The sequence below is a fragment of the Macrobrachium nipponense genome, chromosome 9, assembly GCF_015104395.2.
Source record: "Macrobrachium nipponense isolate FS-2020 chromosome 9, ASM1510439v2, whole genome shotgun sequence".
NCBI lineage: Eukaryota > Metazoa > Arthropoda > Malacostraca > Decapoda > Palaemonidae > Macrobrachium > Macrobrachium nipponense.
In genome coordinates, this window is record NC_061110.1 from 22,610,644 (window position 1) to 22,638,514 (window position 27,871).

The 27,871-nt window shown below is 42.1% G+C and overlaps 1 protein-coding gene and 1 pseudogene across 1 annotated transcript in view; one reads left to right on the top strand and one right to left on the bottom strand.

Moving 5' to 3' along the window:
• LOC135218345 (ADP-ribosylation factor-like protein 2) overlaps positions 1-27,871 on the top strand; it is a 173,034-nt gene that overhangs the window by 26,727 nt on the left and 118,436 nt on the right. The window lies entirely within an intron of this gene.
• LOC135218581 (isobutyryl-CoA dehydrogenase, mitochondrial-like) overlaps positions 11,565-27,871 on the bottom strand; it is a 98,749-nt pseudogene continuing 82,442 nt past the window's right edge.

Sequence of the window (27,871 nt, forward strand, 5' to 3'; positions counted from 1 at the left end):
CCCACAGGTTGAAGAGCCTTTCCGCCACATCTGGGTGTAGAGACCACTCGGTTCCTATCACCTGATCCCAATGCCTGAGCTTGTCTGCTACTACATTCCTCTTGCCTGGAATGTAGCGTGCTGACAGCTCTATTGAGTGAGCCATGGCCCACTCGTGCACCTGCAGCGGTCAATCCTGGTGTAGCGGGAGAGACACTAGCCCCCCTGCTTGTTGACGTATGCCACTACTGTGGTGTTGTCGCACATCAACACCACGAGTGTCCCACCAAGCGGTCCTGGAATTCTTGGATGAGCGTTATTAGAATGCCGCCTGAGTTCCAGGACATTGATGTGAAGGTGCTTGTCGTGATGGTCCCACACACACCTGCAGTCAGTAACTCCTCCAGGTGTGCGCCCCATCCCTCGGTCCGATGCGTCTGAAACAGCAACATCTCCAGCGGGGGGGGGGTGCGGAGAGGCACTCCTCTTAAGAGGTTCCTGTCATCGAGCCACCAGGCTAGGTCCTGCCTCCCTTCTCCGTGAGGGACACGGGAAGTTTTAAGGTGGATCCCTTGCCTGTGACCAACTCTCCTTTAGTCTCCACTGGAGAGACCGCAGGTGAAGACGTCCGTGAGGAACTAACTTCTCGAGTGACGACAGGTGGCCGATCACGACTTGCCATTGCTGAGCTGCCTGTTCCTGCCGAGACAGGAACTGGACGGCTGCCTCCCTGAATTTGCTGATCCGCAAGTCTCCGGGAAAGACTTGCCCCAGATCGCGACAAAACTTGAGGAGTCGGTCCCTGTCCTGCAGCAACTGCGAGTGGGAACGCGCCAGGACCAGCCAATCATCGAGATACCTCAAGAGACGTATCCCGTGCGAATGGGCCCAAGCAGACACCAGAGTGAACACTCGCGTGAACACCTGTGGGGCGGTTGAGAGACCAAAGCAAAGTGCCCTGAATTGGTACAGTCCCGTCGAAGATGAAGCAGAGGTAATTTCTGGAGGACTGATGGATGGGTATTTGAAAATATGCGTCCTTCAGGTCCACTGAAAGCACGAAATCATTCTCCCTGATGGAGTCGAGCACGGATCGTGCCGTCTCCATCGTGAACCGAGTCTGGCGAACGAATCGGTTCAGGGGAGAGAGATCTATCACCGGGTGCCAGCCCCCCGAGGCCTTCTCCACCAGGAAAAGGCGGCTGTAAAAGCCCGGTGACTGATCCTCTACGATTTCCACAGCTTGTTTGGTCAGCATGTTCTTGATCTCCTGTCGAAGAGCGTTGTCCTTTGATGAACCCCGGACATAGGTTTGTAGATGGACCGGGTTGGAGGTGAGGGGTGGCCGAGATTCGAAGGGTAGTAGATATCCCTCCCGAAGGACGTCTACTATCCAGGTCTCGGCGCCGTAGCGCTGCCAAGTTGCCCAATGGCTCGCCAGGCACCCCCCACTTCCGGCAGCAGGTGAGGGGGAACGCCGTCCCTAGCGTTTCCCACCTCGCTTCGACTTCTTCCCACCACCTCCTCGGGGAAAGGAGGGCTGGGAGAAGGGCTGATGTCAGCCTCCCTTAGCAGAAGACGAAGCAGCAGGATTCTTTCCACGGGGCTTAGACGGGGCAACCGTCTTAGCAGCCGAGGAAGCGCTAGCTAAACTCTTAGGCTTAGCCGCAGTAATTCGAGGCTGCCCAGAAGCCTTCAAGACTGCCTGGTGAACCAGACGGTCACTGTCATCAGTGCGCCGTCTCTCCACCGCAGCGTCCACCATCTCTCCAGGAAAGAGAGAGGAGGAACTCCTAATATGTCCGTTGCGAAGACAGAGTGCCGCCTCACGCCCAGCCCCCTTGGTCACTCGCGTAAGGACTGCGTCCCTACGACGAAGAACCAAGTTGGCCCACAGGTTAGCAGTCTGATGGGCGAGGTAAGAGATGGCTCTACCTCCAGATTGGCACAGTCTCCTGAACGCCGGGTCGTCTTTGAGAGCAGAACTCCCAGAATCGGCCACGACTTTGGATACTGTGAGGGACCACAGATCCAACCAAGAGACTGCCTGGAATGCTGCCATAGCAGTAGATTCCAGGGCGAGTGCCTCCTGCTGCGAGAACCAGAGGTTCTCCGACAGGAGCTGCTGCAGCGACACACCTGGAGTTAGCCTTGCTAGCTCGGGGTTAACCTGTTTAGGCGGTATCGGATCTTCAGATGGCACATAAAAACGCCTCTAACGCTGTAGAGGAGGAGGAAGTAGCTTAGAAGACTGTCCTGACTTCAGCGAATCCTCTCGCCCTGAGACGAGACTCTCCACTTGGTCAAGGACCGAGTCAGCCAGCTCCGATCGCGGCAGACCCACCGTCATCTTGGGTTCCCTCTTCGGGCCCCAAAATGACTCGAGCCGGGACGTGGGCTCAGAAGGTGGTAGCGGCGATCCTTCCCCAAGGCCGTTGTGCTGACGAATCAGCGCAATGACCTCGGCAAAGTTCCTCTGGATCTCGGGAGTAACAGCGTCTTGAGGAGTAGGACCGTCCAGTCCCTCCAACAAGAGCAGCTCTCGAGACCCTCAGAAGGAGGAACAGCGACAGACCCCTCACAGTCGCCTCCTGCTACTTGTGCGTACGTCCTGGCCGGTCCTAAAAGCGTGCCTGGTGCGTACGGCGTCGTAGCGGGATCGTGAGGGGCGCACCCCTCACGATCACTTCTGGATACCTCGCTCTTCCCGGCGTATCCTGAGGAAGTTGAAGGTATAGGAGAGGCAGACCTGACGCTCCCTCCTCGCTCGCTGGCAGGACCAGCGTGCTTGGAGGGCTGCAGCCAATCACCAACCCGCGGTGAGGTTCGATCTGCAGGCCTGGCCGTGCCGCTTACCTGTGGCGAGCGGCTCGACTGAGCACGTCGACCCCGGTCCTGTGCGTCAGACGAGCTGCTGCTGGTCGCCCTATCCGCCCGGTCCCGATGGGAGCAGCGGTCAGATGACCTGCAGAGCTCGCTGTCGCGGTGAGACCGGTGAGCGTCCTCGCTGCGCGTCGAACCGCTGGTACCAGCCGAGGCTGGTACCGACGGCAAGGGGGACCTCTTCCCAGCCTCAACCCGTGGCTGGTCGGAGACCGTCACGTCAGCCTGAGCTGCCAGCTGGTCGCTGCGAGAGCGTCCGTTGGCCTGGCAAGAGTCGCATGAGCGGCTCTCACCAGTCTTCTGCTCCGTGCCTCGGTCTTGACGTCGAGCGAACTCGGGCGTCGAAACCTTGGCTGCACGCTCTCCCGCGGGAGACCGTACACTCGGAACTTCCCGCGAACGAGAAGCCGAGCCGGATCCTGGCTTAGCGGCAGAGCCACTAACACCAGGTGAGGAAGTACTGGCCGAAGCCGGTACCCCTCTGGTCCCCGTCTTCTTCTTCCTAGCGGAAGGAGAGACAGGCCCTGTTCCCGAAGGAACAGGAGGACCAGCAGAAGAGCCCCCCGACTCACCGGAGCGAGTCGGGCCCTTAGAAGGTCCCGAAGGAGCCTTCTTAGGGGGGAGGAGGCAACTTCTTCTTCTTCGGCTTGGAAGCCTTAGAAGTCGAAGAGGGAGAGGAGGCAGCAGACGACGAAGAAGACAATGAAGACGACGACGACACCTTCCTCTTCTTCTTCCTCTTCTTCGTCAGCTTCCGCAGGACAGACGTCAGGTCTTCCATCCAGGACGGAGCCGGGGCAGTTGCCGAAGCAACAGGGCCTGACTGCACCTGTCCGGAAAGACCTGAGCCTGGAGCAGCACCACCACAAGCAGGAACGACGAGAGCAGGAGCGGGAAGAGGAGGAACAACAGGAACGTCAACAGCGGCTGGGACAGAAGGAGCGGCATGAGCGGCTGGGCAAGCAACGGTAGTAGCGGCAGGTACGGCCGCAAACTCGGGTGACCCAAGCGTCTTGTTATCAGCCACCAACATTCTAGGCACAGGCGGCAGGTCCAGGGGGAAGCTTTTTGGGCAGCGGAAGTCCGGGGTCGGCAGCACAAAGAAACCAGGTGGAGGTGGCACGCCCCTCCTCGGTACGGCAGCGAGTTGCATCTGAACTGCAGCTGTCGGAGTCACTGAAGTCACATGAGGGGTGTAAACAAGGTGCGGAGGGGCGGTGACCTTGGAGTAGTAGTGGTGGTCACCACACCATGTGTGACCACTGCCGACCCTGCCAACCACTGGATCAACCCCTGGATGCTAGGCACTCCCTGCAGCCCCAGCGACTCCCACACCTGCCCAAGGTCGTCTCTCGCGGAAGGCACACCTGCGGAAGCAACAGTCGGGTCAGTTAGAGGGGTTCCCTCGCGCTTGGGGAGGGGACAAACCCCACCCAGAGCGGACGGAAGACCCCGAGTACAACTGCACATCCGGGTAGCGAGCGCCCTCCTCCACACTCGACGGATTGAGTGAGGAACAGGACTCTGCCATCCCCCCCGCAGGGGAAGGTGGAAACGGGGGGGCTGACCCGGGGGTAGGAAGGAAGACGAGGTATCCGTCACCAAAGAAGTCGCAGGAGAGCTTTCCGATGACTCCTTTGCAGGCCTACGTTTCTTCCTACCCTCATACAGAACCCACTGCGCCTCGGACCAATTCATACACGTAATACAAGGTTCGGCCCGGGAGCATTCTCGCCCCCGGCACCGCGTACACAATTCATGTGGATCTACGTCCACAAAAGAGCGAAATCCGCTGCACTTACGCCCCTCCAGCCCGGGACACACTCTACGGGCAACTGGGGGGCGCGGCGAAAGCTCCATCTCTTGATCCATGTTTGTTTATTCACTTCACAATGAATTAAACAAAAGAAAAGACTGTACTTACAAGTTTCTTTCAAACCACAAACAAACCAGTCAAAAGATAAATCCAAACAAAGCATACGACGAGTAGCGGGCAGAGCGATGACGAGCACGTCTTGACACACCACGGCCGAAAGCAAAAGTGATTCTTACCTCTCAGGTGCGCAGGCGCGCGCACTGTCGGACAAGCAGTTAACTACCGTTCTCCCCTTGTTCGAAGCTTACGACCGTTCCAGCTGCCACTAGCTACTTCCTATTGTTAAAGGACCGAGGGTTTGTATTACGTATCGGAACAAAAGCTTTTTAAGGTATCTCTCAGTCTGTCCTTATTCAAGTAGAGAGACAGCCTTGGCCTAGTATCAGAAGCAATAGTTTGCATATTGCTCCGGGTGCCATTCTAGAGGAACTTCAGCACCCACACCCCTATAACCATTAAAGTTTCTTCGCTTTCCTGGATATAGTAACAGTCTTTTAGATGTATGCTATTTGATGTTATAGATCCATGCTTTACTTGGTCTTGCGTCATGTGTTAGTGGATCAGTCTATTGATCTGCACCTCTAGGAGGTGTTGGGATTGGTTAGGTTGAAGCCCCCAGAACTCTTATCAATCTCTTTCTCTGGAATTTAGAGGTAGTTCTAAAATTTTATCTGTATATCCTTTTTAGCCTCTGGAATCAGTTCTATTGAAGAATTTACTACAAAAACACTTGGGTAGCTCTAGGGCAGTTAAAAGACTAAGTCAATTGCAAGCATTCTCCTATAAGGAAGGCTGTTGTTAAAGGTATACTGTTTTATCGTTTTTGCCCTATTCAGAGCTAAGAATGATGTTAAAGCAAAGTTATTATAAAGAATTAATAATTCTGAATTTATCTTGGAGCCTGGAAGGGGCAAAGTTAATCCACATCATTTATCTTTATTAAAGGTGAATATTGATAATGTAAGAGTGGTTGCTACTTCATTTAGTTTTATTACAAATTTTTCTCTTTATGTGATTTACATGGTAATTAGAAGTGCAATTATATATATTTAGTTGTCATTTTGTTTTGGCTGAATTGGAGGTGTTTTCCCTGCAAGGCTGCTCTTTGCTAATCATATATGAGAACCTTGCTTCCTGAATGGAATCCACTCTCTGGCAGCAGTAATATCCAGGAAGGATTGCAGATCAGGTGAGGTTTTGGGTTTCACACAAGAAACCTTTAGCATGATTGGCTGAGTGGATATTGTGTAGCTGCATTGCCCACCATCCTATTCTAAATGTGGGAATCAGCTGTCTATAACAGTAGATAAGATTCATCCCAAATAATATAAATTTTCATAATAAAATTTGTTATTTGGATAACTCAGTAGACACTGCCCACCTCCCCACTACATAGTGGGCTGTCATGAAAAAAGAGCTAAAGCATCAAAACATACCACCTGGTAAAGAACAGGTGAACTGGACAGTCATCTGGGTCAGCCAGGCGATTATCTTTTTTTTTAAAGCTGACTCGCCTGCCAGTACAAAACTATAACTGTCTTCAATAGTAGGCAGGTATCCAAATAATAAATTTAATTTTAAAAAATTTTGTGGATAAATTGATAATGGTGAAAAGACTGATAATACTTTTTAATCTGTTTTTATCATAGATTCATTATTTCATGTACTTTCCACGTACTCTAGATGAAGGCTTTTAGATAGCAACAAATTGGTTATATATCAGTTTAGCCAGTTATTTCATTTTTGTTATTATTTTCTGCATTGTCAAAATATGGTGATTGTCCAGTGTATGGGAAGCATATGGTTGATTTTAGGTGTCTATTGATGTATTTGTGTTGTGACGTCATAGAAGACAAGATGGCGACAGCGTCAGGTGAATGTAAACCATAACAGAGTGGATAAGTAGACACTTGCGAGGTTGTTTGGTTGGTAGGAGAGAGTACTCTGTCAGATAGGAGTTTTTGGGTTGTAAGTCTTGTTGTGTTGTTCAAAGGTGTAAGCTGGAGTATACGGGGTGGGGACCAGAGAACGTGAACAGGTGGGTAGATTGCACCTTTGTGTTCGAAAGGAAAGAGTAGGTTGGGAAATTATTCACAAATCACTGACAGGTATATTTGATCAAGCCATAAAGATTGCAGCTTTGGCTGCTTTATCAGCATCCTCTTCTTCTTCTTCTTCTTCCCAGCTTGTTCCCATTTTTATATGTGGTCGCCGTTTCCATCTATTTCTATCTTGTGCTTCTGCCTCATCAATTCCCTTCTCATTTAAGTCTCCTCTCACACAGTCCTTCCATCTCTTTCTTGGTCTCCCTCTTTTTCTTCTTCCTTGCACCTCCACCCCCATGGTACGTCTCCCAGCGTGGTCCTCATCTCTCCTCAAACAGGTGTCCATACCATCTCAGCCTCCCCTCCTGCACTTTCTTTGATACTTTCCACCACCTTAGTTGACCCCCTTATGTAGTCATTTCTGATCCTATCCACTCTTGTCACCCCAGACATCCACCTAAGCATTCTCATTTCTGCCACATCCATCTTCTTCTGCTCTGCTTTTCTCATGCTTGCCGTTTCCGTACCATACAGCATTGCTGTTCTTACCACCGGTCTGTGAAATTTTCCTTTTACCCTAAGCGGGCACACTTTTTGTCACAAAGAACTCCCGAGGCCGCTCTCCAGTTGTTCCAGCCTGCCTGTACCCGATGTTTTTACTTCTTCTTGTCCCATACTTCCTCCAGCGTTAACAAAAGATTCCAAATACTTAAACTTATCAACTCTCCTTATTTGCTCTCCACCAAGCTGAATACTTTCTCTATCATCCCCCTCAGTGGTGGTACACATATTCTTTGTCTTGGATCTACTTATTCTCATTCCTCTGTCCTCCAGTACTTGTCTCCATCTTTCCAATTTCACTTCCAGATCTTCCCTGCTCTCTTGCACACAGAACAATATCATCCGCATACAATATGTTCCATGGTACTGTCTCCCTTACTTCCTCTATTATAACATCCATCACTATGTTAAGATATAATGGGCTCAGAGCCGACCCCTGGTGTAATCCTACTCTCACCTCAAAACCTTCTGTCTCCCCAACACTGCTCCTCACTATGGTAAATACATTCCGGTACATCTCTTGTATCAATCGCACATACTTCTCTGGCACCATCTTCTCCCTCAGGCTCCTCCATACCTTCTTGTCTCGGGACTCGGTCATAAGCCTTTGTAGGCCCCTTTGTCTTTCCCCAAATTCTCCTTATTATTTGCCTCAGACAAAATATACCATCTGTTGTTCCCCCTTCCCTTCATAAATCCCATCTGCTCTTTACCTATTTGTACTTCTTCTCTCAGTCTAGCATCTATCATCCTTTCCAGTATCTTCAAAGTGTGGGACATCAATTTAATGCCCCTATAATTACCACACTCTTGGACATCGCCTTTTCCTTAAAAAATTGGGATCAATATACTCCCACGCCACCCATTTGGTATCTTTCCTATTCAAGGATCTTTATCATATGATCGTACAGTATATCCACTCCTTCATCTCCTAATGCTTTCCATGCCTCCACCGGAATCATGTCTGGTCCGGTTGCCTTCCCATTCTTCATCTTTTTCAGTGCATTTAGTACCTCTTGGGCCTAGAAAACCTCATTACATGCCAGTGTTCACTTGCCCATCCTCTCTTATTAGTCTATTATTTTCTTCATTTAACAACTGTTCGAAATATTCTTTCCATCTCTTCACAATGTCTTCCTCCTTTCTATGCACTACACCCTCGTGATCCTTTATTTGTTTGATATGTGTCATATCTTTGGTGCTCTTATTTCTAGCCTTTGATAGCTTGATCATCTTCTTTAATCCTTCCTTTGTCCCCAGCTCATTATACACATCATCATACGACTTTGCTTTAGCTTGGGCTACCACCTTTTTCACCACCTTGTTTTTCTCTCTGTACCTATTTTCTGTCTTCCACTGACTGTACTCTTCCCATCTTTTCTTTGCCTCCTTCTTATCTTTTACTACTTTCTCAAATGTCTTCATCCCACCACCAACTATCCTTTTCTTCCCATATGATACCAGATGTCTCTCCTAGCAGCTCCTTTCCATGCCTTCTTATTACTGCTGCATTTCGTGCCCACCATTCTTGAACATCTTCAATCCCTATATCAATATCCTCCAAAACCCTCCTCTTAAACTCTCTCTTCTTATCCCCTTCCTTCTGTAATTCGTACCATTTAATTTTCCTTATCCCTTTAGCTTTGGTTTTTCTTTCCCTTTTCAACTTCAAGTCCATACATAGCATCCTCATTTCATTTAATGCTTAAATGTGTAGGTACCTAAACTATGTCAGCAATTATATTGCTCATATATTTTTGGAACAAAAACTATTTGCTGAACAAGTGGATATTCAGAAGTTTTGAAAGGATTCTCTGAGCACCTCTTTATTAGAAAAAATTGCTTAATCACATGCACCTTTTTTCCCCAAATATAAATCTAATCCATCAGTCCCCCTTTATTGTTATTTGCTCCTTGTTTACTCATTGTAAAAGACTGGCAAGGTGTGATGAATGCATGTGGTTAGGAAGGCAGAGCTCAGAGTGAAAGCTTAACCTACAACCGTGTCCCAGGTCCAGTTCTGCATACATTTATTATTTCCTTGACTGCTTTTCAATGTAATTATACTCTCCTCCCTTTTTCTTATGTATTTCCCCAGCTACATTAGTACGTATTTTAAGAACAGGCACAATCACCTTGTTACCTAGCCCACTATTAGTGGGTTAGCTACTCCAATGTACACTTTTACATCACATGACTAACAGTCACTTTGTTCTCGTGCAGCTTGTCTGCCTTTGTTTGAATTTTGTAGTGGTATAACGTACTGTAGATGTATTTCTTAGTCAAGTTTACTCTTCTGTAATTTTCATATCTATTTTTTTCACAGCTGCTGGACATTTGAAAGGACAACAATGAACTGCATCCATATATATTGTGAAGAAGTGATAGAGGTTGAACTATAATTTTCCTTTTATTGTAAGACTATATTCTATACAAAAAATTAGAGCCAAAGATTACCATATCCATGTTAATAATACAAAGAATAAATAATTCTACAAAAATAAAATAACTGAAAACTAAAATATAGTATACACACCTATAACAAAGATATTCATGAATAATTTATCTAATAAAATACTGAAACATATAGTACACACACACACACACTAATCACAGTTTTGCTATTATCATTGCAAGCCATTTGCTGTTAATTTTTGTAAGGATCTTTAAAAAAATTAAAAGGCTCATGTACCATCTGCTAGTATTTACATTAATTTTCTTTAGTATCTTCATTAAAACATTCTTATAAGTTATCAATGAACAACTAAGGCTTATAGAAATGTAATTTGTAAATGAATTTCCCAAAATAATTTTCTATCATTAAGTTGCTTCATAATGGTTTTCTCTTGCTATAAGAAAAAATCTAATTGTAGGAAAGCACTTTCATAAATAAATGTATTTTTCCAAGTTTAGTTTTCTTACAATTTTACAAGACGTTATTTTAAAAATAGGTTTATACATATTGTCTGTATGTATATCTAATATATATGAAAGGCTTTGTGTTTGTATGAAATGCCTATGACCTGAATATTTTGCCCTTTTTATTATAATACACACATGTTTATTACACTAGACAAGTGAAGAATATACAATAGACATAGAAAAATTTTAAGAAATCAAAACTCTAATCACTCGTTAATCAAGTTGTTCAAATTTACGCAGCACCACAAACCTCTTTGTGCATACCATGTTTCACAAAGAATCAAATGCACTTTGAAACATCAATGAACAACCTGCATAGAGTTTCACAAAGAATCAAATGCACTTTGAAACATCAATGAACAACCTGCATAAAATGTGATCACCAACTTTATAAACAACTGATCAATAAAAAAAATTCTGAAAACAAATTGCTTATGTGCAGTACACCTACAACAAAAACAGATATGTTGTCACAAACTGAAACCCCAAAAATAACCAAAAAATTTTAGAATGAAAATGCATTATTTAAAAATAAAACAAAAATTCAATAAAAAATGCTAGCATGCAGTAAAATGGATACTAATTTCAAATTCTGAAAAGACAGCATAGGTTTTAAGCAAAATAACTTGGACAACTCTTATAAGCCAAAGTCCTTTGGAATTTAAAAGGACTTCAATTCCTTTAGGTGAATTACAAAGATTAATACTTGAATGATAAACATTGAAAATTACTACAGTAGTTGTCCACAAGTTTATGAAAACTAGCAATGGTTTTGGAACTAAAATAATAAAATCAAATGTATTATGATGAAGTTATTCAGAATCCTGCAACCACCCAAACTACTTACAGTACAGTACATCAGATTTTAAGATTATTATAAATGTATTACACAACCATTACTACCATTTAGTGGCTTTAATACACACAATCTCCTGTGCTATTTTAATTAACTGGTTTAGAAACAGCATTTAATACTTTTCAGTGGATTCAGTGGAAATGATACATAAACTGTCCTAATGCCCTAAGCATTATGTCAAAAGCTGACATATCTACATGCTCCATACCTTTAGTAAACCTTTTGAGTGGCATGTCTGTAGAGAATTTATATTCTAAACTTTTGAGTGGCATGTCTTTAGAGGATTTATATTCTAAGTATCACTTTTAAATGATAGCTAGTACTTATTTACAAACCAAATCAAATAATTCCATTCCCCACTATAATGAAATTAAAGCAAACTCAGGAAAATACACTACTTCTCGACAATTTCAGCTATATACGGTATATGATAATTTTGGGAAACCAATAATAAAAAATCAACAAATTCCATTACTGTACTGATACTGTAGGCAAGAGTATCCCAAGGAGCCCAAAATATTTACCAAATAACATCAACAATCAAGTTCCATAGTGGTCTGAGGAAGTTTCACAATTGATTAATGAAAAACAGAATTTACCATAAAGTAAATTACTTAAAAATGTAATAGCTATTTTGAAATTTTGCCCTTTCGGCAATGACAAAATTCCAAACAATGTAAATTCAATAATCCATCTGAAAACACTCAAATAATTGGCCAATTGGTTATAAGCAAAATTTAGGAAGTTGTAAAGTCTATTCTGATCAAATGTCTAAAACTTCTTACAGAATTGTTACTGTTGATTAAGAAACTTTTCAAAAGAATAACTGAACCAGACAAAGACCATAGTAGTCCATGAAAAATGGTGAATTCATGGTTTGCAATAAATAATAAAATCATTCCAACCCCATATGAATTACAGAAAAATAGACTACATACTCGAAACTGCTGTGTTAGAGGGTTAAATTCGAAAAGAATCAGATAACCGCTGCAAAATTGTTTGTTTTCCAGAAGGCTTGTAAGGCTACCTAAAGATGTGTAATACTTAAAACATTACTTCATGGGTAGTATCTCAGATTACCTACTTTTATTCATAAAATCTTCCTACCAGACTAAAGAGGAAACCTAGCATAAAAATGCTATTCCTAATGGTGAAGGAAAGAATGGAGACTTTGTAAGTAGGTTAATTATACTTTCCGATTCCCTGAGATCCTGCTGTATCAATATCTATACCATACATTTGAATAAAGGACTAAGAATATTATCTATATTTTCTCCCAGAAAGATCACTTCAGATCAGAAGTTAGATTAAATTAAAAGAACTCCCATTTAGCTTTTAAATACTGCAGGCTTTTCAAATTTAAAATAAAATATTTAACTAACTTGTGAGTACTAGTTTCATTGATTAAATAAAGTACACAATCAAAACTCTACTATAAAAACATGGCCTCTGTGAGTATCCCAGCCAAATCTAACAATCACATGCAGGCATTCCTCCATCCCTCCTAAATCATAATTAGTAAATTATAATAATGTCAACTATATTATCTACAAAAAGAAAAAAATATATAAACAAATTGTACTACAAGATATCACAAAATATTCAACTTGTAAATTTTTCATATTACTATTCTTCAAGAATACCTCTTGCTATTAGTATTCTCATTACTTCATTTGTTCCCTCTAGAATCATGTGAACTCTAGAATCTCTTAAATACTGTTGAACGCTGTAATCTTTAAGGTAACCATATCCACCATGAAGTTGCAATGCTTCATTTATTATCTGAAAGTAATTAGAAATCAAAAGATTATAAAATAGTTCATGCAGAAATTATGAGTGTTCAGTCTTAAAATTCTGATAGGGTAAATTCAAATCGACTTCAACCTCACTGCTTACATACAAAAAAAATCTTATTAATATGGTCCTGCATTATAAGGCAACAGGTAACTTCTCAACTGCTTTCTCACAGAAAGTTATAAAAGGTTAGATTTTCTTTTAATGACCCAATTTCACATCATGCCAAAGGATGACCTTGGAGAGATCTTCCCTTGTAACCTTTGGTAGGTGAAAACTTAAAATTCCTCGAATTAGTGAAGAAATCAACAAAACCGAAACAGAATTCCCAAGTGGAGAATTAATAAATTCATTACACCAGACAATGAATCTTGCCCTCTGTCCCCGGCAATGATACAATGATACGTAGTATAGGGATTTTTAAGGGGTGGTGATAGCTGCTGTGACTTTGGATAATCTCCATGAATGAAGTGAATTTGGATAACTGAAAATTATTAAAGTGTGGCCTTTTCAGAAGGATCCTCCTAGTGATAGGACTGCAGAGATCTGGAAACCCCTCCTGCTGTAGCCAGAAGGGATTGATGCATGCCACCTAAGGGAAAGATCTGAGCTTGTGCTGAGAGCTTCCACCATTGTGAATGCCACAAACGAGGCATGATGGTGATGATGTGCTCCTCTGCATAAGTGAAGAACTCCATTGCCAGTAGAAAAAAAAAAAAAAAAAAAAAAAAACCTAATTAACCCTCTTACGCCGAAGCGGTAAAAAAAAAATTGTCTCCAGTGTGCCAGAGGTGTTTCAGAGTGAGCGCGGAAGCGGAAAAAATATTTTTTTCAAAAAATCACAGCGCACTTAGTTTTCAAGATTAAGAGTTCATTTTTGGCTCCTTTTTTTGTCATTGGCTGAAGTTTAGTATGCAACCATCAGAAATGAAAAAAATTATCATTATCACATATAAATAATGCGATATATGATAGCACAAAAACAAAATTTCATATATAATTGTATTCAAATCGCATTGCGCAAAACGGTTAAAGGTAACAAGTTACTTTTTTTCGTTGTAATGTACACTAAATTGTGATCATTTTGGTATGTAACACATTGTAAAACGATTAAAAGCAAACACAGAGAAAAAAATATTACCAAAATAATCACAAATTAATGCCATGAATTTGTAACGTGCGGACGTAAACAAATATTTTTTTTTCAAAAATTCACCATAAATCTAAATATTGTCCTAGAGACTTCCAATTTCTTTCAAAATGAAGACAAATGATTGAATATTACATATAAGAGTATTAGCTTACAATTGCAGTTTTTGACCATATCTGACGAGTTTAAGTTGACCGAATGTCGAATTTTTTTATATATATATTTTTTATATGCAATTATTTCGGAAATAAGAAAAGCTACAGCCTTCAAATATTTTTAGTTTTATTCTAAATGAAATTTGCTAACAACTTTTTTCCATTCCATTGAATATAAACTCTATGAAATGCCTAATATGAAATGGAGCAAATATATTATTCCGAGAATGGGACGTACGCATTTCGGAGATTGTGGCGGAGAATCTGCGCGCGGAGGGAAGGAAAGATTTTTTTTTTAAATTCACCATAAATCTAAATATTTTTTTTCTAGAGACTTTGAATTTGTTTCAAGATGAAGATAAATGACTGAATATTACTAGGACTGTAAGAGTTTTAGCTTACAATTGCGTTTTTTCGACCATTTCGGTAGAGTCAAAAGTTGACCGAACATGGTTTTTTTTTTCTATTTATCGTGATTTATATGCAAATATTTCAAAAAATGAGAAAAGCTACAACCTTCAATTATTTTTTTTGTATTCTACATGAAATGCACACATTTTATATATAAAACTTTATGTAACGGCTAATTTAAAATGGTGCAAACATTACCACAATCCCACGTATGATTTTTTCGGAAGAGTTACCGCGCGGACGTAAAGAAAGTTATTTTTTTCATAAATTCACCATAAATCGAAATATTGTGCTAGAGACTTCCAATTTGTTGCAAAATGAAGGTAAATGCTTGAATATTACTGAATATAAGCGTTTTAGCTTACAATTGCGTATTTTGACCATTTCGGTAGTCAAAATTGACCTAAGGTTGAAATTTTGGCAATTATCGTTATTTATATAAAATATCTCAAAACTGATAAAAGCTAAAACCATGGGAGTTGTTTTTTAGTTGTATTGGTGCATGAAATTGCACACATTTCCATATATAAAACTTTATATAACGGCTAATTTTAAAATGGTGCAAACATTACCACAATCGCATGTATGATTTTTTTCGGAAGAGTTACCGTGCGGACGTAAGGAAAAAGTTTTTTCATAAATTCACCATAAATCGAAATATTGTGCTAGAGACTTCCAATTAGTTGCAAAATTAAGTTAAATGATTGAATATTACTAAAATATAAGAATTTTAGCTTACAATTGCGTTTTTCGACCATTTCGGTAGAGTCAAAGTTGACCAAAGGTTGAAATTTTGGCAATTATCGTTTTTTATATGAAAATATCTCAAAACTGATAAAAGCTACAATCATGAGTATTTTATTGTTGTATTCTACATAAAAATGCGCACATTTTCATATATAATACTTCATGTAACAGCTAATTTACAATGGTACAAAAATTATGTCAAAGTGACTAAATAATTTCCGAGATGTGTCACAGATACTTTTTAGTGCGGCAAGAAAGAAATTCGCGCTTGCGCGCCTGCGTTAAACGATTGTAAACAAACAAACAACCCCTTGATCCGTAAACTCCCAGCATCCCCCAAGGCGCGCGATTCAAAAGTTTTTGGCTGGTAGGCCTATAAGTATTTTTCCGCGAATTAAAAAAAAAACTTTTGTAAGTCGACGTAAAATACGTCCAGTCGGCACACAGGAGACAAAAAATGTCTGACGTAAAATATGTCCAGTCGGCGTAAGAGGGTTAAGTACCTAGTATTTGGTTTTTCTGTAAAGCATTAGCACTATTGTTGCTTTGATAACAGGCAGTGACAAATGCCTTTGAGAAAGGGGTGAAGCTTAGACACTCGATAAGGAGAGAGCTCTGGTCATGCGTTTGGAGGTTTAGTAAGGGCTTGTATATATTTTTTTGCTTGCACTCCAACCCCAGCATTTTCTGCCCACCAACATGATCACGTTTATTGGCCCCCTGTGACCTTGATTTGGGCAAGAGGGTGATGTGAGTCAACAGATAATAGCACAGATATGTGCTCTGAAGCAATTTGGCCTTATGACAACGCAGACATTGCATCAGTTGGGTGTGAGCAGGTGTTCTTCAACACTCGGTTGCCAGATTTAACGAAGGTGGCAACCATGAGATTCCATCTCAGAAAAAGTACCCTGGTTTGCCATTTGCCTAAGACTTCTGATCAAAGTTTGACTGTTCTCAAGTGTTAATTACATTCTAATTGACGCTTAAGAACAGTCAAACTTCGATCAGAAGGTCACAGGGGGCAATAAAGTGATACGTGGTAGGCAAAAAATGCTGTGGGAGTGTGGGCAAAAAAATATATACAGCCCCTCACTAAACCTCTAAACAGGTGACTGAGAGCTCTCTTCTTGTCGAGTGTCTAAGGTTCACCCTTTTCTCTATGCGCTATAAGTGGCCTAATGCACAGACGAAATTTCTTCTCAACTTTTCCGTCTTCAAAATTCGACAAGATATTAGAGAAAATCTAACATTTTATAACCTTGCTAACTGATTGTTCTAGGTTTACTATTACAGCTCTTGGTTGAGACTTAGCTTTTGTTTTGTGCAGGATCACCAGACACACTTATGAACTTTTGGGATACCTTCTTACTTTTCTTGACCCTTCAGAATGTTTTTACTGGTCATTACCTCCTCTAAGCACATCAGTGAACTTCAAGCCTGTTGGGACACTCATTTGCCCAAAACTTTTGTAGCTAAGACTCAGTCTTTGGAAAGGTCTAATTCAACTTTGTTATTCCTCTTTACTTTTGTCTTATGACGGCAGTTTCTCCTACACCCAATAAGAGCCACCAGTTGTTATCTTTGAAAACATGGCTCCATGCCATCTTTTGGTCCCGTTCTTGCTGCAAGAATGTAAATTCTTGCACTCTCAAAAATAGCCTTATACTAGTTTATGTCTGGACATTTCACCAGAGGACATCTCCCCTCTCAAGAGATCCATGCCCTTTAATCTTCATAAGCCTATGAGTTCAATCTGGGGCTCTAGCATTCTTACAGCAGGTACCTGGCTTTGTCAGAAAACTTTCAAGATTTTAGTTATGTGATGTGAGCCCAAGTCTTTGATGTGTACATACTGGAGCCAATAATCACAACAAAACATGTTCTACACATTAGAAAAGATGTGGGCTATTTATTCTCTGCAGAAAGGTCCAAGTCTGACATTTACAATGAAACTTTTGTCATGCAACACCTTGGTTCCTAACCATCCAAGAAATGGGTAGATTTTTATTCTAACAGTTTTTTTTTCTATCTTTGTACTAATATTTCTTATCCTTGTATTTCTCCCTATGTTGCAATTCAGCCTACTGATGATTAATTGGCTTGTAATGAACAAAGATTGTTTTTACAAATTAAAAAATTTTCCATATAAAATCATTCAAGATACTATACAGCACCCTCATCCCCTCCTCGCACTCTTTGCCTTTGATTGAAGCCTTGCAAGATGTAGTGAGGTCAGACCATGCACAAAAAAATATTTAAATTTGTAAAAGCATTGTTAAATGATATCTAGGTATTAGCAATAGTAATGTGAATATATAACAGTCAAAGAAACATGAAGACAAGTGTGGGTGAATTTCACATAGTTTTCTTTGCATCAGATGCTCTTGGAGTTAAGAGGTGATGAAGATGAATATACATTCACAGAGGTTCTTTGCATCAGATGCTCTTGGAAATAAGAGGTGATGAAGATGAATATACAAAATACATACTAATATATAAATTTATGAAAACATATTCAAAAAAGGTCTGCTGGTGGCCCAATAGCTTTAGTCAATGAAATCATTGTTGAAAATATTTCTGGGTAATCAATACAGTACTATGCTGTTGCAACAGGTATCACTATAGCCAGCTGTACAAGATATCTGGCAATAAAAAATGTTTTAAAAGATAAAATGACACCCAAATGATAATGAAAGCTACTATATCCACATTCAGCGGGAAGCAGCAAAGTCTTTGAACAGTGAGGTAAGTCAGTCACATTACTACTAATTGGAATATTTACTTTCAACATATATTAGTACTTAGAAACTTCTTAACCACAACCATTCTTGGCCATCAGAATCAGATTAGTATTAAAAGTTTATTACAGCAGATTTTTTTTGCACAGACTCCACATTACGATGGAATCTTGCATTATCAAGTACAATTAGACGTTTCATGTTTTAAGACTGCCAAGGCTTCAGAATGACATCGAGATGTTTTGTGTAAAGTTCTCTACGTAACTGAGGGAATCTGTAAACTATTCTTTCAGGAATAATTCCATCTCCAAGCTAACATATCAAGCAGTAAAAGAAATTCATACTTAAGGAATTGTTAGTACAGTATAATATACTTCAATGGAATTAATTGTTCGGCAGAGTAATTTTCTGTTCATAGGATGGAAACAAATGTGTTCAGTAATTTTGTTAATTTCATACCCTAGTCAAGATGAAAGCATTCACCAGTAGAGTGCTATGCAAAGCATCAAGAAAATACTGTTCATTATTCACTGCATATTGCATACTTGAGCTCTACATATACAAAAGGTATAATAATTTGATTGAAAGATCTACGATAAAGACAAAAAGATATCAATAAGATACTTACATTAAAGCACTTCTCTGTTGCGTAGTACTTTGCCATTGAACATAGAGATACAGTGTCTTTGTGGCCAGTCTCCAGAGCTCTTGCTGCATTTCGCACTAGTAGACGAGATGCTACCAAATCTGTTGCCATTTCAGCTAGGCGGAATTGGCTATTCTGAAATATAAAATTTATGTTACCCTTTAATAACTTATATTTGTTTTATAGCATACTTTTTACCTATAGTTAACCCATTTCAGGGTCATGAAATCTAGACACTATCCATTTTAAAAATTAGATAGCTGTCTGCCAGTAACATTGTGCTCTGCCATTTTTTCAATATTTTTTTAAATATGATATTGTTATGATACAATAAAGTTTGTTCATACTTACCTGGCAGATATATATATAGCTGTATTTTCTGAAGTCCCGACAGAAATTCAAAAACTTCCGGCACACACAGTGGTCGGCCAGGTGGTTAGTACCCATTCCCGCCGCTGGGAGGCGGTATCAGGAACCAGTCCCATTTTCTATTCATAATTTTTTATTTCCACTGTCCCCTGAGGGAGGTGGGTAGGGTATTAATTATATATATCTGCCAGGTAAGTATGAACAAACTTTATTGTATCATAACAATATCATTTTGTTCATGAAACTTACCTGTCAGATATATATATAGCTGAATCCCACCGTTGGAGGTGGGAAGGGACAGAATAGAAGGATTTTGGGAAACAAATGCATGCAGATGATTTACATCTTGGTTCCACCTGTTAGCATTGCTGGCTTCGTGTTATTGCCACGTAAGTCTGCTTGTGCTACTAGAGTTGCCAGCGAGGTAGAGACCTATATAGCTGGTGCACTCCAGATGATCTGTCAACAGGGGCGAGACCACGACGTGACTAGAACCATATTGACCATACCATGAGGGCTAAGAAGTAAAATAAATATATATTAAAAATATATATCACCACCTGACCAACCTAGCCAAAGTTAAGGTGTGTTAAACTAAGGCTTAAGAGTTAAGAAGTCACCGTTGTCGGCGACTCAACTACTAATTAAGAGCTCTTCTAAACCATTTTCTACAGGATAGGATGAGTGGTACTACTTGCCCCCAAGATTGTGTCTGCAGACACGTATGGCCCTAGCGAGCAGCAGATCTCATATGCCATCTTCACATCTCGCAGGGAGTGTGAATTGAACACAGAGTTGCTTCGCTAAAACATGGTACTCAGGATGTTGCTGAGTGCCATGCTCTGTTGAAATGCTTCCGAGGCCGCGCCCTCACCTCGTGAGCATTCAAATCAAAAGATTTCAAATCTTTGTGCCAACACAATGAAGGAGCTTTTTTGAAAGAACTCCTTAACAATAAAGCCAGGGTAGTTCTTCGATATGGGCAAGTCTGGTCTTTTCGGAACACTGCAGATTGTCCGTACGACTTCGACTTTCTTGAGTTTTATGTAGATAAAACTTGAGAGACCTGACAGGGCACAGGACTCTCTCTGGCTCCTGCCCAATAACTTGTGCCATCCTTGATTCCAAGCTCCTGGCCCAAGAACAAGACGGGTTTCCATTCTTAGGCCACAACGGAAGGCTTAGAGAACGCACCGCCTTGTGTTCTCTAATGCCAAAACTTCTGACGATGGCTGAAAACCTCACTAACCCTCTTTGTCGTATCTAGGGTGGTTAGAAAAGGGCCTTCCTGATCACGTGCAAGAAGTTAACAGGTAGGAGATGTTCGAATGCTTTGACATCAAGAACTTCAGACTATGTCTAAGTTCCATATTGAAAGCTTCGATCTGGACATGCACAGTCAGTCAGTCTGTACTAAAGTCAGGTGACCGACCAGTTGACCAGTCAGACGCATCAAGGACAGCAAGGCTGTACCCTGAAGACCATAAGGCACTAATTCTTCGCTGATGATGAGTGTCTGGACTGCCTGGGCGATTCAAGCTAAGCAAACCCTGGGTATGAACGCAACCCAACGTCGTTAGCAAAAATCAACTCCTGAGCCACTCCTGACTCGAGCTTCTGGTGCCAGGAGAAAGGAGCGAGGAGCAAAAAGGCGATTCAGTCCCGAAGGACGAATGCCTGACAGTCCAACCTGGTCTCATGTTAACGATCATCGGGGGTGTGTAAAACGCAACCGACTTCCGTTCAACAAGAAACTCAGGGCTACTATGTGTCTCCTGATCTCGCACGAGTGTCTGACTCCGAGAAAACAGGTGAGACAAAAAGTAGATGGTGAGCGATTTCGAGATTCCACAGAAACTCAAAGATCGTGAAGGGCTTGTGTTTGACAGAAGCAAATCTCTGAGCCCAAAGGCCGTCAACAACATATTTGCGTATTCTTTAATAGTTGTGACTGCCAGCTTATCCCATTCTTCAAACGGAAAGGGAAGACGGCAATCTTATGCTGTCAACATCTCGATAGTCTGAACGTAGTCAGATCAGAGCGGAGAGGTTATAGGTACCTTTCGTGTTAAAGTAGACCGACTCTCGGAAAAGGTCCTGGAAGGACGTGACTCTGTGAATCTAGGATCTTGAAGGCCAACATGGGGCGATTAGCGTCATTGTCGCTCCCTGTGATGGTATAAATCATCTTATTTACATTTCCTAAGCGTTTGAAAAAAGGGGAAAAGAGACTAAACATCCATCCCTGTTCAATATCATAGCGAAGAGATGTATGAAAAGACGTCCTAAAGTCTCCATAACTCTCAACATACTTCTAAAGAAAGATTCCACTCGGAAAGTCAGTAGTTGCTGCCGTCGATCGAGAACGATTCGTACGGACTTTTGCAATCCTGTAACGAACCTCTAGAGGATCGTTACTTATTCTACGCCTGTTGTTATAATAGGCTCTTTCTCGTAAACCCGAACAGGGACCGAGAGAAGATACTTCCTAAGATATGAGAGAGCTGTGGAAGATCAGAGTTGATATGGACCACTGGTTCCAAAAACTCGTTTCCAGGACTGGAGGGACGACAGAATTGCTTCCACTTCTTTCAGATTATGATCCAGGACATCTGAAACCCTCTCCAGATGTCCGGCACCTTCTTTCTATCACCTCAAGTGATACTTAACGCACCGAGAGATGTTCAGAATCATTCCTAGATCTTTAATAAAATTTCAGTTTCCCGGTAGGAAAAAACTGTAGAGGTCTGAATTGCAGTCTATTCAGGGAAACAAACTTCTTTAGGAAGGAAATGGTCCCCAGCAAGCTCATCCATTCCCTCACACAGTATGTTTTACTTCCCTAAAAAGGCTGCGCTTTGCCTAAGCAGGAGAGCATATAATAGTGAAATGTTGCGGTAGACTCCGTAGTCCTACAGTGCGGTAACGAGCACCGAAAGGAGTAAGAGGATTATCTATGAGAAACAAATAGTAAGGCAAACGAATGCAATGTTTATTCATTCATGTAAGAAATCCCCTCAATCTTAGGCTAAAGTCCGTGATTGTAGGGCAGAGATACAGTTAGTCAGTCAATCCCGCAGGAGAGAGAGAGAGACGTAACTGCCAGCACAGAGATACGGTTAGTCAGTCAATCCCGCAGGAGAGAGAGACGTAACCTACAGCGCATGACAGCGAACGAGCTGGTACTGCCTCGTTTGGACTGGCGGAGAGGACAGTGACAGCAGCAGCTTACGATCGTCGTCTCTTAACTTTATGCTGGGTTGCCAGCTACCCTATTCTACGAAGAAATAGGTCCGTAATATTTAGCATAAAGAGACTCTCAAGCTGGTATATTAAGCGAAACAGAAAACGCTTAAATATTATAGACAATAGACCTCTCGGTTGCCATCCGAAGAGGTAACTACAGCAAGCGTATATGACTTGAGCCCCAACCAGTAGTAAATAACCCAAGGCAAAATATGATATTATATTGCAATAAACTTTTTTCATACTTACCTGGCAGACTATATACTATAGCTGAATTCGGAAATACAGCTACATACATATCTGACAGGCAAGTTTCATAAACAAAACTCAAGAGAACTGAAGCGGACAGCTCAAGCTTCTTATGTTATTGGACATAAGCGCGCATTGACGTAGTCTACAAGTCTATTTCTTGTACGAGTCTGCGAATGATGAATGAGAGCTCTTCCGAATCTTGTCAATAAGAGCTTATCCGCTTACGCAATATAAAGTTTTAATGAGAAGTTTGTCAATGAGAACTAACCCATTTACGGGACAAAGAGATAATTTGTCAATGAGGGGATACCCACTACTTGACAAAACGATAGTCTATTGTCAATGGGGGAAATTCACTGAAATTGACAAAACGTAATCCAGGAAGTCGAGCATTTATTTCGATTCCCATTTCAAACGAGGAAGGGGCAAGAATACTGTTATGAGACGGCTTACGACAGGTAGAACGACGATGTTCAATTCGGCAGCGTAAGTCCCGACTAGGAACTAACAAAATCTATCATCTGAAAAGCCCTTTCAGATGGGCTAAAAAGCTTGCAAAATTATCCTGGGAAGAGGAAGAAACTCTCCAACCAGCTTCCTCTCCCGTATCAAAATTTATTGGCAGTATGGCAAAGGAAGTCCTGTCTTGCGCTTTCCTCCTTTTGATGAGTGCCTTGCAAGAATCCTACTGAACGTTGCCGAGAGTCCTGACGTGCAGGACGTCGAGCTTTTTACATAACCCATAGCTGCCTTACCGCAAAGTCTTGACTGCGGTAGAGCAAAAGAGATCTTTCCTTGAGCTTCCATAACTCCATCCAATCCTGGACTTTACGAAAAGCAATATACTGACAAAGACCTCTATAATTCCACGTGAAACCCGTGGTCTTGCTGGTTTTTTCGAAAACGAAGTTGCCTTTTCACTTTAAGCTTCCTCCGAAGCACTGCTTACTTCACATTCTTCGCAGGCGATGTAGAAGGGATCACCGAAGGAAGTTAGGTAAAAATCTTTAGGCCCAAATCAGCTTGAAGACTTCAACAGAAACGTTCAGCCAGGCGACACACCTGGCGTGCGCGCTCGGCGTCCACTGACTAGCAGCGAGCACTCTCGGCGCGCTTCAGCTCGGCGTCCACTGGCGAGCAGCGAGCACTCTCTCGGTCGCGCCGCTCGCGCTCTGTATCACTGGCGTGCGCTCGGCCTCGGCGTTTACTGGTGCGCGCTTGGTGTGCACCCGCGCGCGCGCCTGGCGTCCATCCGAACGTCCCGTCCAAGCCGAGCGTCAAAAAAAAAAAGCGTGCAGAAAAGCGTCACGCTCCTGACAGGCGTCAATGCAAGCGAAACTGCCTTCAGGGAAGAGCATTAGACATCTCGGAGAGAAAGAAACCGACTGCACGAAGCAGTCTCAGGTGAAGGGTTGATCGTTGTGAGAATACGCGGGGCGAGGGAACGCCTTCTTATTCTCACAGCAACAAAGCTAGGACGTCCCGCGCTCAAAAGCGTCCTGCTAATATGACTTGCTTTCCCTTTTCTCGGTGGAAAGACGTACACGAGTTCAGGCGACGACGTTCGCCTTCTTACTTCTCACTGCAACGCATGACGAGAGAGAGAGAGGACGTGAAACGTCCTCTTCTATAAATGCTTCTATTTAAAGGGCGCGAGTCCTTCCGAAAGCTCCAAACCCTGCGCAGGGAGGACGCTTCGGAGGACGAGAAGCAATCCTTCAGGATTCGTGCACGCACTTTGGCAGCCTGGGAGTAACTTCAGGTCTGCCGAAGGACGTCAGATCGGTGGGAGTTTCCTCGTAACCCTCCTTCGGCTTTCGACATGCTCTCTCCTGTTCCTGGGAGTCAAGCAGAGGTCCCGGCCTAGAGGCGAAATAAGGCCGATCTGACGCACCCTCCACTACACAAGGGGCACTGTCACTGCACTTAGCCACTTCACTTTTGCTCTCCAAAGCCAGCACTTTCGATTCTAAGTTACGAATCGATAGAGTATCAGAGAAAGGTCAATACCCTCTACAGAAACTGTTTAGGGTCCGAAGGCAACATTACAAGGGTTAGGAGTAACAACTACAGAAGTAGCACTTTTCACCACAATGATAGGAGAGCGAGCACCTTAGATTCCAAGATACAGATGGAATCCTATAACGTAAAGGGCATTTACCTCACGAGACATATTTAGAGCCCTAGGCCATACTACAGGGTTAGGCAAAATAGTCTACAGGTAGGGTTAGCCTACCCTGACCTTTATTTACTGATTAATTGCGTACATATGAATCATACGTCTTCCTTATGGAATTAGACAAAGTCTCACACTCCTTACATGACAAATCTCAACAAAGAAGCAAGACATAGCCTACCCCCGTGGCATATCGAGTGCGGAACTACCGAAGCTTTCGGTAGCCACACCCTATCTTAGCAGACAACACCCTCTGAAACTAGCCTAACTAGATTCAGATATACAAAAATGAATCATATTCAAAACAATTTAAGATAGCGTATGCCTAGCCACAAATCCAAGTCAATAAATCAAAAGACAATTAGGATATTTAGCGGCCATGAAGTTTCCAAAATCCTAAGACGGAGGTACTGAAAACAGGTGTTTCCAGCACCGGCGACAGAAAAAATTATGAATAGAAAATGGGACTGGTTCCTGATACCCGCTCCCAGCGGCGGGAATGGGTAACTAACCACCTGGCGGCGACCCACTGTGTGGTGCCGGAAGTTTTTGAATTTCTGTCGGGACTTCAGAAAATACAGCTATATATATATCTGACAGGTAAGTTTCATGAACAAACTCCAGAGTAATTTCTGTCATTTTCTCTGTACTATATAATTTTGCTCCTTGACTAGTGTTTTCAATGATTCATTCAATCATCTTTAGTAGAAAGGGATAATCCTTTTGAATAGTAACAGGATACCACCATTATGGCAGTTTGTAAAACAGATATTTAGGCAATTATGGCACTTCTTTTGTTTATAGTGAAGAGCAGCTAATGCTATTATGCTTTGAGTATGGCATTAGGTTTTGTTTTTTGGATTCCTTTTAAATTTGGAGGAGTTTCCCTACTTTGGTGTTTGTATATTTAGTTACGTATTTAGCAATCTATAAACCCATCGGTAATAAAAGTCAGCATTTGTTTGGTTCACTGTTCATTTTTGGAAGGATTACCACAGGTAATCTTGTTAAATGTAGATTTCAGTGAATTCTGGCAAAAATATGACTACCTCAATGTAATTTTGACATTTTAAAAAATTCTCAAATTTTTTAAACTATTGTTAATTTTTGTAAATATCTCTTTTGCCTATAGTACTACTATTCAAATGGCAAGATAAAAAACTACTGACCATACACTTTGAGGTTTAATATGTCTTTCATATATATTTTAAATTAAAAACTGGTAATATGATATTGTTATGATACAATAAAGTTTGTTCATACTTACCTGGCAGATATATATAATCAAGTACCCGCCCAGCCTCCCCTCGGGGACAGTGACATTAAAAATCTGAATAGAAAATGGGAATGGTTCCTGACACCCGCCTCCCAGCGGCGGGAATGGGTACTAACCACCTGGCCGACCACTGCGTTTGCCGGGAGTTTTGAAATTCTGTCGGACTTCGGAGAATACAGCTATATATATATCTGCCAGGTAAGTATGAACAAACTTTATTGTATCATAACAATATCATTTTGTTCATGACACTTACCTGTCAGATATATATATAGCTGATTCCCACCATTGGAGGTGGGGAGGGACAGAATAAAAGGATTTTGGGAAACATTTCACATGCAGATGATAACATCTTGGTTCCTTACCTGTTAGCGTAGCTGACTTCGTGATTACTGTCACCCAAGTCTGCTTTTGCTTTACTAGAGTCTCCAGCAAGGACGTGACCTGTATAGCTGGTGAGATCTAGATGATCTGACAACGGGGGCGTGACCACAATGTGTCTAGACCATATTGACCATACTTAAAGGGCAGCGAAGCAAAGAAAAACCACCACCTGACCTAGCCTAGCAAAGTTAGTCCCCAAAACTTTAAGGCTAAAATAAAGGGAAGTCTGCCTCTAGCGGTCGACCCTACAACCAAAAAACCAACAACCATAAAACAAAAGCACACATATCTATTTTCTAATGGATAGGATTCGTGCCGCTTCCCGTACCCAAAACTGAATCTGCTGATATGTATGGTCCAAGCGAAAAGCAGTTCTCATATGTCACTTTCACATCCCTGAGGTAGTGTGAAGCGAACACAGAGTTTGCTTCGCCAAAATGTGTGCACAATGTCGCTGAGCGGCATATTCTTCTGAAATGCCATCGAAGTTGCGACAGCTCTAACTTCATGAGCATTGACTTTCAGAATTTTCAGATCACTATCTGGGCAGGACAAATGGGCCTCCCTGATGGTGCTTCTCAAGAAGAACGCTTAGCGTTCTTAGACATTGGTAAATCAGGTCTTTTCACAGAACACCAAAGATTGTCCGATTGACCTCTAATTTGTTTTGTTCTATCCAGATAGAATTTTAGAGCTCTGACAGGACACAGGACTCTTTCTGGCTCCCGACCAACTATCCCTGCTAATCCCTTGATATCAAAGTTCTTAGGCCAGGGATTGGAAGGATTTTTGTTTTTAGCTAACAAAAAAAGGAAGGGACTCAGGAACAGACTGCATTGTGTCCCCTAAATCCAACATTTTTGCTAATTGCTTGAATCTCACTCACCCTCTTCACAGTGGCTAGGGTGGTTAGAAAGAGGGCCTTCTTCGTTAAATCTTTCAGCGAAGCCTCGTGCAAAGGTTCAAAGGGACTCGCCATTAAAGATTTCAGAACTATGTCCAAATTCCATGAAGGTGTCTTAACCTGTGGAACCTTTGATGTTTCGAAGGATCTCAGAAGATCGTGAAGATCCATATCATTCGTCAAATCTAGGCCTCTATGACGGAAGACTGTTGACAGCATACTCTTGTATCCTCTAATTGTTGATACTGCAAGCTTGTCTACATTCCTTGATGGACAGGAAATCGGCGATTTGGCTCACAGAGGTCTTGGAGGAGGAAATGCCCTCTTTCCTACACCATCTTCTAAAAACAGCCCACTTAGACTGGTAGACAGATTGAGAGGAAGCTCTTCTCGCGGTGGCGATAGCTTTTGCCACCGCCCCTGAAAACCCTCTCGCTCTTGCCAGTTTCTTGATAGTCTGAATGCAGTCAGACTCAGAGCGAACGGGTTTTGGTTTTG